This window comes from Ictidomys tridecemlineatus, chromosome 9 (assembly GCF_052094955.1).
Source record: "Ictidomys tridecemlineatus isolate mIctTri1 chromosome 9, mIctTri1.hap1, whole genome shotgun sequence".
In the NCBI taxonomy this organism is placed as follows: Eukaryota; Metazoa; Chordata; class Mammalia; order Rodentia; family Sciuridae; genus Ictidomys; species Ictidomys tridecemlineatus.
This window is the reverse complement of record NC_135485.1, coordinates 146,467,852-146,476,938: the sequence shown is the minus strand read 5'-3', so window position 1 is coordinate 146,476,938 and position 9,087 is coordinate 146,467,852. Positions and strand designations below refer to the sequence as shown.

General features: G+C 51.3%; 2 long non-coding RNA genes across 4 annotated transcripts; one reads left to right on the top strand and one right to left on the bottom strand.

The window, feature by feature from the left end:
- Positions 1–202: 202 nt before the first annotated feature.
- On the bottom strand, positions 203–3,846 carry LOC120892616 (uncharacterized). 3 transcript variants are annotated; one of them, XR_013426186.1, is made up of 5 exons: positions 3,674–3,846; positions 3,034–3,188; positions 1,725–1,899; positions 1,151–1,252; positions 203–446 (listed from the first exon to the last, which is right to left on the bottom strand). It is a non-coding gene; the product is annotated as an uncharacterized LOC120892616 (long non-coding RNA). The 3 variants fall into 3 exon arrangements; XR_013426187.1 differs by lacking the exons at positions 3,034–3,188; positions 3,674–3,846 and having other exon boundaries at positions 1,719–2,367; XR_013426185.1 differs by lacking the exons at positions 3,034–3,188; positions 3,674–3,846 and having other exon boundaries at positions 1,725–2,367.
- LOC144366963 (uncharacterized) lies at positions 2,983–7,890 on the top strand. Its single transcript, XR_013426188.1, has 2 exons — positions 2,983–3,294; positions 7,586–7,890. It is a non-coding gene; the product is annotated as an uncharacterized LOC144366963 (long non-coding RNA).
- The last annotated feature ends 1,197 nt before the right edge of the window (positions 7,891–9,087 follow it).

Sequence of the window (9,087 nt, the reverse complement as noted above, 5' to 3'; positions counted from 1 at the left end):
CAATGTAGTGTGCTTGTCTATTGTTTTACGTTTTAATATTCTTTATTAGTGCATTATAGCTACATGTAAGCATGGCATGCATCTCGATATGATCCCGTGTGCATGGAATATAATTCGCTCTGGTCTGGTCCCACAACTTGGCTACGTGAGTTGTGCTGCTATAATCATTTATTATATCACTATCACATGCTGATTGTAGTTCTTTTGTATAAATACCGAGGGGTGGGATAGCTGGGTCACATGGTGGTTCCATTTCTAGTCTTTTTGGGAATCTTCATCCTGCTTTTCCAGAGCGGTTCACTGATTTGCAGTCCCACTAACAGTGGATGAGTGCACCCTTCCCCACACCTTGCCGCATTTATTATCATTTGTGATCTTGATCGTTGCCATTCTGACTGCAGTGAGATGAAATCTCAGTGTAGTTTGGATTTGCATTTTCCTGATTCCTAGGGATGTTGAACAAGAACAGGCTTTTTTCTGAACTCTCTTATCTGCCTAAAAGCAAACCCTCTGAAAAGAACTCAATGGTCACAGGTCACATCCCCAGGGACTTTAGCCAAAGAACATGAGTTCTCACCAATGGTCTAAATAAACATGGCCACAAACTACCCTCTCTCTCATTTGTTCTCCCAGGGCTGAAAGTCATCACCCGCCCTCTTCACCCACCTTTCTTGTCCCTGTTAAGGAGGTGTAGCCCCCGGTTCTAACCAACTCCCTGAATCACACTCTTCTGTGAGTCCTGTCCATGTCATGGTTGGATTTCGGCTCTTCTCTTGCTGACCTCTCTGCCAACTTAATTTGCAGGTCCCAACACTCACCTGGAAGCATGGCGGAAAGGCCTCTCTCTCCAACACTGGGCATTGGTAGGCGCCTTCTGGATGCCCACACCATGCACCCTCAAGGTCCCTGCAGGGGTCCTCGCTCTCCTCCTGGCCAGTGCCATGGCCTCCCTGTCTGCCAGGCCACTTCCAGTGAGGAAATAGTTAAGGTTTGGCCTTGGGTTCTTTCTTTTAGCAAACTAACAGAAACCCTGACAGAATAGCGGATCTGGTTCTGTTGCTTTTGCTGCGCTGGGGACTGAGCCCAGGGCCTGGCACACTCTTGGCCAGGGCTCTACCTCTGAGCTGCATCCCCAGCCCGAGCGGCTCACCTCTCCTGGGCCACTTGAGTTCGACCTTCCATGAAGGTCAATGGGCTTTCCAGAGGCCACGCCGCCCAGGGGCCGGTGGGGTGCAGGCGTCAGGGCCAGTGCCTAGGAAAAGCATTCCAATTTTAATGTAAAGACTGTTTTTTTGCCAAATAAAACTCTGAGCCTATGAATTAGAAGTGGGACTATGTGCAGGCTGCTGATTGGTGCCCCCGCTGTCGTCAGCCACCCCCCGAATACACACAGACTACAGCTTCCTATTCCACTTCTCCCCATAGACCCAGATCCAAAGAGCGGGCCGCTCCACCGAGGTTTTCTGCTCTTCACGGTCGGGTCGAAGTGCACCCTGACTCCACACCTCCTCGTGAGGAGCTGCCTTTTGCTGTTTCTGGTTCCATTATTCTGTAATTTATGTGCAAATCTTTAAGCTATTTTGATCCCTCTCTTTCTCGCTTATCCCAAATCCCATCACTGGTGAAACAGAATTTATTTTTAGTGAATCTCAAATCATTTCCTCTTGTTAAATTGTGATAGACCTAGTTCAGGTCCTGTTAGTCACACCCAAACTGACCTTTACCTTTGACCTCTGCTCCCAGGCTCTGTCCTTCTCTCTGGTTAGCTGGTCAGCCTCGGAATGATCTTCCGCCAGAGATCCTTTGTGCCTCTCTGCTTTGGACCTCCAGTTGTTCCTGTGCTGAAGAATGTTCTAGAAGGTACTCTTGGACGTCAGCGAAGCCAGCTTAGAGGGAAGCCTGTGTGGGAATCCAGAAAAGGCCACGCAGGCCGAGCCCACCTGGTCACGGCCACCTCAGCGGAGCCGGTCCTGCGGTCCTTCCTCCCTGGCTTCTCCGCGGCTCCTCAGGCCTGGCCAGGCGCTCCCTCCTCCCAACAGCCGGTTTCCTTGACCTTTCACCAGCCGGAACCATGTGACCTCCCAGGTCTGGGCACTGCCACCTGGAGCAGTCTCCGTCACAGTTTGAAACTCTCCCGGGTCCCTGCCCCTTGGGTTCTTAGGATGGGGTGCCGCGAGTCCCCCCGCCATTGGGAGAGCACAGGAGTGGTCTGTCCTGCCATCCACGTCGCGGAAGGCCCGTGACTCACCCCCTGGGTGGGGCTGTGCAGAACCTCACTTCCCGTGGCACCTCAGCAAGTGCCATGTGCTCCCAGAGCGTCTGCACCCTGCCTTCCTCTCCTCCCGGGACTCCACATCCACCTCTCCCTGTCCTCTTCCTCCCTTCCATCCTCCCTCCCTCCCTCCCTCCCCTCCTCCTCTCCATCCTCCCTCCCTCCCCTGCTCCCTCCCCTCCTCCCTCTATCCTCCCTCCCCTCCTCCCTCCCTCCCCTCCTCCCTCTATCCTCCCTCCCCTCCTCCCTCCCTCCCCTCCTCCCTCCCCTCCTCCTCTCCATCCTCCCTCCCTCCCCTCCTTTCTCCCCTCCTCCCTCCCATCCTCCTCCCATCCTCCTCTCCATCCTCCCTCCCTCCCCTCCTCTCTCCCTCCTCTCTTCCCTCCCTCCCCTCCTCCCTCCCTCCCCTTCTCCCTCCCTCCCCTCCTCCCTCCCCTTCTCCCTCCCCTCCTCCCTCCCCTCCATCCTCCCTTCCTCCCTCCCCTCCTCCCTCCCTTCTCTCTTCCCTCTCCTCCTCCCTCCCCTCCTCCCTCCCCTCCTCCCTCCATCCTCCCTCCCTCCCCTTCTCCACCCTCCCTCCCTCCCCTCCTCCCTCCCTTCTCCCTCCCCTCCTCCCTCCCTTCTCCCTCCCCTCTTCCCTCCATCCTCCCCTCCTCCCTCCCTCCTCCCTCCCCTCCTCCCTCCCTCCTCCCTCCCCCCCCTCTGCTCTCTTCCCCTCTTGCCCTCTTCTCCCAGGGTGGTGGGCTCACTGTCCGTCCAACCTCTGAAGTAGACAGATCAATGCCCCTCGCCAGATCTCTGGGCTTGGTTTGGTTTTCTGCCTGTCTCCGTCTTCAGGGGATCAGGTCTAGAAGCTGAGGGTCCACAGCTCAGGGGAGGGCTCCATTTTGACTTCGGATTCGTGAGACTGTCGTATCTGCTGACAGAGAAAAGGTAGAGGCTCCAGGGGACCCCAGAGCAGCTGGAATGGATGGCCCTGAATCGGCAGCAGCCAGAGTCCGGGTCGTGCTCTTCATTGTGAGGTGAGCTGCCTCCCGCCTTCCAGGCAGAGCCTGGCTTCCGCAGCCCCCACTGCACCATGTGTGGGGTCCCCCCTTTCTTTGGGACGGGGGATTGAATGCAGGGCCCTAACCCCCGAGGCACATCCCCAGCCTTTTTAATCTTGTATTTAGAGACAGGGTCTCACGGAGTTGCTTAGGGACTCACTAAGTTGCTGAGGCTGGCTTTGAACTCGTGATCCTCCTGCCTCAGCGTCTCAAGCTGCTGGCATTACAGGAGGCGCCACTGTGTTTTGTACCATCTACAAAATGTACCGTCTCGACTTGACGCAGAGTTCCATGCCTTCCACTCCTCAGCTGACCCCTCCCTGGCATTTCACAGGCTTCGTAGCCATGAACATACCCTTGGGTGCCCTTGGGACCTGCCGGGCAGGCTCTGTGTTCTGCTGACCGTGTCCAATTCACTGGTGGACGCCTGGCAGAGCCTGTGTGCTGAGGGCACAGGTGTGCAGTGGCCCTGCTGTCCCAGGTAGGGCTTTCCTGGGTCAGCCTCGGGCGGCTCTGACAAAGCACCCCAGACCAGGGAATTAGGAGACACAGAAGCTCATTGTTTTACAATTCTGGTGGCTGGGAAGTCCAAGGTCGAGGTGGAGCCCAGCGAGGGCCTGGGGGCAGAGGTGGGAGGGACCCTGGCAAGTACAGCGGCTTGGGGAAGGCTCTCGGGTCCAGGAGCCCCTGCCCATCACCGCTGCGGCACCTTGACCACTGCTGGGTGGTGGACACAGCGGGCCTCCCTCAGGCGCCTTCTCTGTGCCTCAGTCTTGTCATCTGAGATGGAGGTGGTGGCAGAACCTGCCTCACTGGGTCATTGTCGGCTTAAATGAACCTCAGAGAACTTGACTGGCATATGATACACCGTAGGCTACCACCTTCACCACCATCTTCATCATCGTCACTAATAGCTGAGTCCGATTAGATTTGAAAGTTTGCTAAGAGGTAAAGTTTTTTATTTTTCATTTTATTATTATCATAAATAGCTCTTTGACCACTTATTTGTTAACACTGTGAAATCAACTCTAAGGAAACAGACTCTTCAGCTGGAGAAATTATCCCAATAGCATCATTATCAGCTCTGGCTCCACTCTGTTCTGTATTTATCAGTCTTGTGACTTAAGCCAGTGGTTTGAAATCTCTGACCCTTAGTCTTCATTTTTTTATTTGTTCTAATTAGTTACACATGATACTAGGATGCATCTTGACACTTCACACATGAATGGAGCCTGACTTCTCATTCTTCTGGTTGTACGTGAGGTAGAAGCTCACTGATCGTGTAATCATATGTGCACACAGGGAGTAGTGTCAGATTCATTCTACTGTCCTTTCCTCCCCGACCACCTCCCCTTCCTTCACTCCCCTCTGCTTAATGCAAACTCTATTCTTCCCTATCCCTTCCCTCATTGTGAATTAGCATCTACTTATTAGGGAAGACATTTGGCCTTTGGGCTTTGGGGATTGGCTTATTGTGTTTAGCATGATATTCTCCAGCTCCATCCATTTACCTGCAAATGCCATCATTTTATTCTTTTTAAAGGCTGAATAATATTCCATTGTGTACATATGCCACATTTTCTTTATCCATTCATCTATTGAAGAGCACCTAGGTTGGTTCCATAGCTTAGCTACTGTGAATTGTGCTGCTATAAACATTGATGTGGCTGTGTCCCTGTAGTATGCTGATTTTAAGTCCTATGGGTATAAGCCAAAGAGTGGGATAGCTGGGTCAAATGGTGGTTCCATTCCAAATTAAGTTTTGATGTATTATTTTTCTGGAAGAAGTTCCTGAACTATTTGATGAAGCTTTAATTGTCATCTACCCTCTCATCAAGGATGCATAAAATCTAATGGTGTAAAGTAGACATTTTGTCTCACAGAGCACACATTCTTCATCTCTCTCTGACTAACCATATTTGAAGTATTTTCTCCTAAGCCTCTGCTATATATGACATAACTTCTGAAAGCAATGCTATTGAATCTTTGGCCTCAATTCTATAAACAGTTTTGTGTATTATGTGGAGTCAGGCATCCTGGATTCTGTAAGCAAAAGTAAAGATGTGATCTGAGGGCAAAAAACAAACAAACAAACAAACAAAAACCCCACACAGCACTGAGTTAAAGGACTTGCACACCATCACAGCAGGTGAGAGGACCTGCAGACTGTTCTTAGTGGACAAAGCCCAGGAAGCTCGGTTGACAGGAGTCAGTGCCTCGGACCTATTTCCTGTGTTTATGCAGCCTGCAAGCTAAGAATGGTTTTCACATTGTTAAATAGTCAAGAAAAAAAGATCAACAGAAGAATAATGCTTCACAAGTGACAACCAGGTGGAACTCAAGTGAAGTTCCCATCAGTAAAGTCTTACTGGAGGACAGTAAGACTTTACTGATGTCCGCGTGTTTAAATGTCACCCAGGCTGCTGTGGCTGAACGGAGAGCCCAGAGGTTGCCAAGACTCCAAGTCCTGCGAAGCCCAGAGGACTCACTGGCCTTCACACAAGAAGTCTGCTGGGCCCTGCCAAGAGGTCAAGTGACTCGCCCCAGATGCACAGCGTGGAGGGCAAGATTTTGCAACCAGATTCTAAACTCTCTCAAAAACAGGTTCATGACGAGACTAGATGTCTCTTTGCTTTGCAGACAAAAAAAAAAAAAAAAGCCATTTTGCACGCTGTTGAATCCCTCTTGGCTCTGCCACGTCTTGACTTGGGTTTCCACTGTGGAAGGTGGTCAGTGCGGGGCCTGCAGAAGCAGCCTCTTGAGCACAGCCCAGAGGGCCCCGCCTCTCTCCACAGCTCGCCCCCCACGGAGAGGGCCAGCAGCCTGGGCGGGTCCCCTGGGAAGCACAGCCCTCCCCAGGGCCCCTAGGAGAGGTGACGCTCTTAGCCTCTCCTCCGCCTAATAGCCATGGGGGGTGTCACACCCTCCGCGCTCCCAGGACCCAGGGCAGCCACAACAGCACCGTGTCCTGTGGAGAAAACAGTGTCCTCGCGTCACACCTAGGGAGCGCCGACAGTGCTCGCTCCGCCCACTGTGCAGACAAGGCCTTGAACGCTCCCAGGCCGGCCTGTTCTGCGGCCACCAGGCTTGTTAGGTGGTGACGTGATAACTGCCAGAGCTGTCCTCCGCGGGGGACAAGTTGCCTGAGGATTAAACAGGAGCAAGATGGCCAGTTTGGGCCGCTCCCCAAACAGGACTGTGTTGGCCCACGATAGCTGTCATATTTTCGGTATGAATTCTCAGGAAATCAAACACGTTCATCTCCGACCACAAGTACACCCACATGCCCAAACCCTGTCCGTTTCTGGAACACCACATGATGTGTGATGGCTTTCCCAGGACGCCTCGGGGTACTGGGACCAATCGTCCATTTGGCACTGGCTTTCGAGGGCTGGGATACCTCAGATATCACAGCCACTGTGCACTCGTCAAGGAAAAGGCAGACACACACAGAGCACGGAGAAAACCAGCTACAAGGCAGGTTTGTCATCGCCATGGTTCCTGAGAAAAGCCCATGGCAAATATCTGGGCTTGATTCTCTTGTCGGCTGTCAAGGAAACTGACGAGGTGGTGATCCATCAGGGGGACAGGAGAGAAAGAGGGCCGCAGAGGTGCCCGACTTGCCTTGATTAAATTGGCAGCATGTCATGGAGCCCACCAAACAAAATAGAAGCAGTCTGTGATTTATCCTGCCACTGCAGGTCCTGTTTTCAAAAAAGTTTTCATTTTGAAATGATTTAAGATGTATAGAAAAGTTGCAAAGGTTTCCATCTATCCTTTACCCAGATTCGACAACAGTTGACACTTTACATTGGCTGGGTTATTTCACACTTGCTTTCTCAGTGACCTAGATGAGGAGATGGATGGATGGAGAGAGGCAAACGCATCCTTGCACCGCTTGAGAGTCAGATAAAGACGTGGTGCTTCTTTATCACTCAACATTTCAGTGTGTATTCTTAAAAACACACACACTCTCTTATGTAACCACAGTGCAGTTATCAAAATCAAGAAATTAAATTCGATACAGTTAAATCAGGACACCCACTACAGATGTCACTCAAATTTTTCCAGTGGGGGGAGGATATCATGCTCAGCAGAGACTTGACTAGCACACAAAAGGTCCTGGATTAGATGTTGGCACTGCAAAAATAAAAAAGAAAATGAAATCATATCACATATATGTTTTATGGGACAAGACACAAAAATCATGGTCCAAAATCCTACCTAGGAGCACCAATTATACTGAATTCCCTTCTTTCTCCTTTAGTCTAGAGTCTCCAATATGATGACCTCGACATTTTGAAGAGTCCAGGCCACTGACCTTTCAGAACATCTGGGTGGATCCTAGTCCTTCCTCGAGTTAGAGCCATGCCAGTGTTGGGAGGAACACCACTCGGTGACAGTGAACCCTTCCCCGGTGAACCACGCCAGAGGCTCACGATGCCCACCTGGACTTGGTGGGTGGTGCTGCCTTCCCCACGTGGTAAGGTAGTGGGGGAGGTGTGTCCAGTGAACATTCTTATGTTTCTTGTTTTTCAGTAAAAAACAAAAATACGGTGTGAGACTACGTAACATCCTCTTTCCAGTCATCAAATCATTGCTATGGAGGTCACCAGCAGGTGGCTTCCTAACGTCATCATTTCTTCTGCAATTATTACACTACGGAGGGGCTTTTTCTTTCTTGCTCACTTATTGTGTATCCATTTATGTGTGGTGAATGGATTCATGAATTCTTGTTTTATTCAGTGAATTCAGATTAGCCCACCATTGTTTAGTTGAAGTAGAGAGTTCCAGTTGGGCTCGTGGGTGTGCCCTTACACACGTCTGAGGGGAGCAGCAACCTGAACTGTGTGTTATGTGATCATTCCAGCAGCAGTTTATGTAAAGGGCATTTTTAAAACACAGGTGATAAGAGGTGGGGAACCTGTAGCGATGAGGGGAGCCCTGGGTTTAGGCAGCACAGGACGGAGTTGAACGACTCTAGGGAGGAGGGATCAATAGGATTTGGAGATCGCTGCAGAGGGAAAGGAAAAAGAGGTCTTGGCCTGAGTAACTGCAAGGTGGTGCCAGAGGCAGAAACAGAACATAGGAGCCGGAGGAGGTGGCCAGGGCTTGCTCTAGAGCCGGGGACTCCGGTCTCCAAGTGGACGTCCTGCGGAACTGCCCGCACTTGAACATAGAGATCTGGAGCTCCGGAAAGAAATGATGCTGAAGATCTTGGTCTTGAACTTGAACTGTCATAGACGGAGCCTTTGGAAGTAAATGAGCTCGTTGATCAGACACCTAAAGCCAAAATGGGAGAGAAGGGGCCAATCCTAGGGAATGCCTACAATTAAAATGCCAAAGAAAGACACTTTAGAAAGTAGCATCAAAAAGAGCGCTTTGATGTGTCATCAGAACCTAGATGAAAGACTATTTCAGGACGAAAGGACTAGTAGGGGGAGCCATGTTCAGAGGCTCAACAGAGGAAGCAGTTGAGGCCAGTGTCAGCTGCAGGAGAGCCATCTCCATAAAACAGTGAGCACAGAGACCAGCCCCCAGTGAGGAAGGTGGCACAGAGCACAGAGCCTACACTTTCAGAAAGTGGGCAGCGACGGCAGATAGACAGTGCCTTTGGATGAAGCCCCCTCTTAAAATGCAGGGCCTCGTCATTTCCCTAACTGTAGGGGACAAACGGGGCCAAGTTCAAGAATGCAGGATCGCCTGGCCAAGTAGAAAGTCGGGACACAGCAGGAAGGGCCGCAGGTCCCCAGGAGCTCCAAGGCCGGG